Below are 5,078 nucleotides of genomic sequence, written 5' to 3'. Positions count from 1 at the left end.
CCATTTTCCTTTTTCCTTCTTCCAGGCGTGTATAGGGACATTTTCCATGAAACGGGGAGCACAACAGATTAAGGCAGAGCAAATAGGAGAATCCTGCTGTCTTCTTTAAAGCCTGACATGAATGTAACGCAATGCTTTTTTTTTTTTCTTTGAAGACTGTAGCTATATTTAAAGTGCTTTGTTCTGAGACAGCATCTAAGTTGCTCAGTCTGGCCTGAAACTCTCCATCTCCCACCCTCCTTTCTCACCATCCTGGGCAGCTGGCACTATGGGTACATATCATTGTGCCCAGCAAAGCATGTTTTTATGTTCATAAAGATCAATGTTATTCATATTTTAAGTGAATTAATTTAAAGCTTGTTTTAATTTCTAAGATGACAAATATCAGGAAGCTGCACCCAATATAGGCAAATTATTCATCATAGTGCCTAGAGGAGAACGAGGGCTCAGTGAATGGTAATTCTGCTTTCTTACGCAGTGCTTCGATTCTGTCTGGATGCAGGTGGCCACAGGTTTGCTGGGACTCAAGCCCCTCTCCAGCCCCAACACCCTGACCAGGTTAACCCTATGTGACTCCTACAGTGACTTGGAGTGGACAGGAGATGCAGTTCTGGCCAGTAAGATGAGGCAGAGATTTCCTGGCAGTTTGAGAAAGATTTCTAAAGAGGAAAGACTGCTCGGTATAGCGGTATGTATTTGTAATCTCAGAACTTGGGAGGATGAGGCAGGAGGATCACTGAGAGTTCAAGGCCACCCTGGTCTATATAGAAAGACCCTATCAAAAGAAAGAGAAAGAAAAAGAAAGAAAGAAAGAAAGAAAGAAAGAAAGAAAGAAAGAAAGAAAGAAAGAAAGAAAGAAAACAAAGAAAGAAAGAAAGAAAGAAAGAAAGAAAGAAAGAAAGAAAGAAAGAAAGAGAGAGACATCTCTTTTCCTAATGCTGTTTGTGTGTGCTGTTGTCATCCTAAGACCAGGGAGGAGTAAGCCTGAGGATGACACCAAGGTGACCTGAGTGTCAAGAAAAGGCCAAAGGATGTCAGGCCCTTGCTGCTGAGCCTCTGGCTCACTGGCCCTGGAATTGCTCAACCTTTGTCTCTCTTGCTATGACAGATGACAGGTGGCCTCGCTCAACAGAGCATTTTATGCTGGGGTTTCTGGGTTTTTTAGTTGAAAGATTCTTAATGGCACCCACCGACCCAGACACACAAGTGCAGCACATCACTGACATTGAGATGTGACCCAGGAGCTGACATGAGGATGTCACAAGGAATACAGGAGCAGCCCACGCTTAGCCTCTAGACCATCAAATGTTCTTATAGAGCTAGAAGATTCTTCAGGATCCCATCTACACCCATCAGTAAGATTATTTTTTTCCTCCTCAGCCACACATTTGTCCCCTCCATAGCGCCTTGCTGCCTCGGCCTCCCCCTTTCTGCACTTGCTAAGCCCTTCCTCACTGAGCATCTTGTCTCTGTCTCCTGGCTTCTGCCTGCTCATAGTTGGGCTGCCTAATTTCTCGCTGGAGAGCTTTCAGGTCTTGCAACTCGTTAAGTACCTTAATGTGTCTGCATTTCAATTCTTATCTTTTTTTTTTTTTAAGGTCATATTTGAGTGGGAAAGGCTGCCAGATCAGGTCATCTCTTCAGCTGCTGACAACACTATAATTTGGGTAGTTGGGCCATAGAGCCATCCTGGTCTAGCGGCTAAGGCTTAGGTGGAAGGTCAGATATTAGCAGGGTGACACTATGCAAAAAGAACCACTTAGCATGGAGATGGTGCAGCACAGCGAGCATAGTAGAGTGGTATCTGCCAAGTACTGGTCTGGCAGCTTCCTAGCTCAGCCTGTGGCCTTTGACTAGGTTCATGGTTAGCTGATTCCTTAAACAACTGAGCTATCTGGCAAGGCCCCCAAAGCTGAGAAGGCTTTTTTTTTTTTTTTTGGCTGGCTCAGGCTGCCTTAAGGGTGGGTCTGGTAAGGCATAGGGAGCTGGGGATCGATCTGGGGTCTCCTGCACCTGACTGTGTTTGCTCCAGCAGGGGCTTAAACAACTGAGCTAACCCTCAAGCCTTCCACCCACATCCCATTAGCTGATTCCTAATGCCAGCCAGTTGCAGAATTAGGTTCTGACTCAAAATTTTGGGAGAAGTGTATGCAGATTCCAGGTTGTCCTTAGCAGGGGAGGTGCACGCCCTCCCCTAGTCTTCCCATCTTCCTGCTGCTGGACATGGACAGACTGATGGGAGCTGGGGCAGCTACCTCACACTAAGATGAAAACTGTCTGCTGCCAAAGCAACAGGGTTGATGGACCCAGGCTCAACAGTGAAGGACCCAAATGTTTGTAGCTTGCTCAGGACCTTCCTGGTTCTAGCCTTGAAAGTCTTGGGAACTGAAAACCTTCTTAGTCATGGACAAACTGGGACAGTTGATCACCCTACACTATCAAACCCCTAGTATAGCTCTCACCAGCTTCTAGAATGCTTGTTAGGGAGTCAAAAAACAAACAAAACAAACAGATCTTCCCTCTTTATTAAACCATGGTATTTGGCATTTCTTAGTTTACGTCATCCTATCCTGTCTCCTAATTAATACAAGTATATTTGGTCTAAAATGTTTGTGGGGCTGGGGATGTAGCTCAGTGGCACAGTGCCTGCCTGGTGAGTGTGAGGCCCTGAGTTTGATTCTTGGTACCAAACAAGCGAAAAACTACTTCTAAAAATGCTTGTGGACCACTCTGTTGCTCCCGTTGCTCAGCCAGATGCTGAGGTCTAAAGTTCTCTGGAGCCCCTCAGCCAGGCTTCTAGACTCCATTATCTGGTCTAGGCACCCCAATACTCATCACTAAGTTCTCCTAGGGAGGCTGAAGACTGATTGTGTGCAGCTCCCACATGGTCCCTCCACTGGCATCTCTGCTTCCCTTTCTGAACCAGAGTGGCTGTTGAAAACCTATTAATTAGTCCCCTTGGAAGTCCACTCCTTCCCCTTCACCCACCCTTTTAGAAGCAGCCTTTGTTGGGAACAGATGGGAAGTTGGGATGGATTTAAAATGCAATAAATTTTTAATTGCACAATGTGTTCTTAGCAGAAAAATCAGAAAATGGAGTTTAGATTCATAAACTTCATGGCAAACAAAATGGAAACAATACAATTTATCAAGCTTTAATCTTTTTTGTTGCAGCAAGAAACACCCCTCTTACATCAAAACCCAGAAGGATCTAGCACGGAGGCAGTTAGCTGCCCTGGAGTACGTCAGCAGTGCTTCTCGGGGGCAGGCAAGAGCAGGCTCACAGGCCAGTAGTGGCCTTGCTGCTCCATGGACCACCTGCAAGGAAGTTCCCAACAAGAAGTGATGACCCTCAGTATGTCTAGAATTTTCTAGTAGAGCACTCATCTAATGTAACCTTCCCTTTTCTCCCCTAAGGCCAACCCCTCCCCTAAGGCCAAACCAAACTTAAAGTGGTTCTATTCCTGAGCTACAGGCCCAGTGTTACCTCTTGCTCTCAGCCCTAAAAGCTTTGGCCAGATCACTGGTGTGTCTCTGGATCAGACGATGTGCAGAACACGTTTTGACCCGCCCTCAGGCCCACAAGAGGAGCACCTGTGTGGGCACTTCAGGGAGTCCACATCTTGTCAATTAAGAGACTAGGATAAGAAAAATATGCATAGTTTAACCTATGTAGGGAACTCAGTGTGTTATCTTTCATTAAAGCTTCTTGAGAATTCTTTTTTTTTTTTTTTTGGCAGAATCGGGGATTGAACTCAGGCCCTTGCACTTGCCAGGGAAGCGCTTATTCTACTGAGCCATCTCCCCAACCCCAAGAATTCATTTTTAAGATGGATATTTTTTCTCAATTTATTTAATCATAAAAGTAATTCATTGCTGTTATCATTTGGATCCTAAATGTCCCCCAAAGACGTACATGTAAAAGTCTTTGTCACTGTCATGGTTTGAGGTTTTTTTCAAGGTGAATAATATAGTACGGGAAATGTTTTATAATATTATTTTATAGTAAATCACCCAAGAATCATATACAAGGGCAGGAAATCTATCCACATACAAAATACTAAAGAATCCAGTTGAGGGCCTAGATCCTAATATCCTGTATGAGTCCAGCTGGAAACCTAGAGCTCATAACAATGCCTCCCACCAGTCTAGCTGGAGGCATAGAGCCCACAACAAAGTCCCATGCAGGTGCACTTCATGGATCTGTGCTGGAAAGGCCCAAAGGTCATTGGTGGAAGCTAGGAAGTCTAGGCCAGCAGGATGAAGGATCTGCGCTAGCACGCTGAGGGATCTGAACTGGAGCTAGGAAGCAACACTCAAGGCAAGCACCAGAACTCCCCAAAAGTACTATAACCATCCTCAGCAACAGTGAGGTCCTGAGCTCCTCCAGCAATGAGGGAAGCTGAATTCCCATCAGGAAAGCCAATGTGACAAGCTTCTTCATGAGGCTGAGCAGTGTACTATTCCCCCCTCTCCCGCCCCCGAGCCAGGAAATGATGCTCAGGATGAGGACCCAAGCTTCTCCAGAGTTTATTAGGAAAGCCAGTATGACAAGGTCCTCCAGCAGAATAACCCAAGAGAACTAGCGGCTTCCAACAGCTCCAACAGCTTCTCCAAATGGCATCCCTAACAGCATTTCAGCAGCTTCTGTTCTACCTTTATGCTGCTAGCAACAGTCCTCAGGTGGGCCTCCTACACCCAGCACCATGTTAGTTTAATTCAGCTGGGTGTAATAAGTAAACCACCAGTTGGAAATCTACTACAGTCACCAGCCTGTGTCACTCCTGAAAGGTGGCAGGCTCTTTAAAAGGTGGGGTCTAGTGAGGGAAGTTGAGTCAGGGAGGATGTGCCCTGAAAGGGGACATTGGGACAGTGACCCTTCTTTGCTTTCTAACAGCCACGAGGTAAAAGGGCTTCCTCTGCCACATGCTTCTGCTGTGAAGTGTCACCTGGCCATAGACCCAAAAGCACCAGGGCCAACAGACCATGGGCTGAAAGGCCTAAAGTTGTAAGCCAAAGCCATTCTTTTCTCCTAAGTTATTTGCCTCAGATATTTCAACACAGTGATGAAAAGATGC

Source organism: Octodon degus, unplaced genomic scaffold, assembly GCF_000260255.1.
Source record: "Octodon degus isolate 3935 unplaced genomic scaffold, OctDeg1.0 scaffold00015, whole genome shotgun sequence".
In the NCBI taxonomy this organism is placed as follows: Eukaryota; Metazoa; Chordata; class Mammalia; order Rodentia; family Octodontidae; genus Octodon; species Octodon degus.
The sequence above is the reverse complement of the archived record's forward strand: the minus strand, read 5'-3'. Positions refer to the sequence as shown.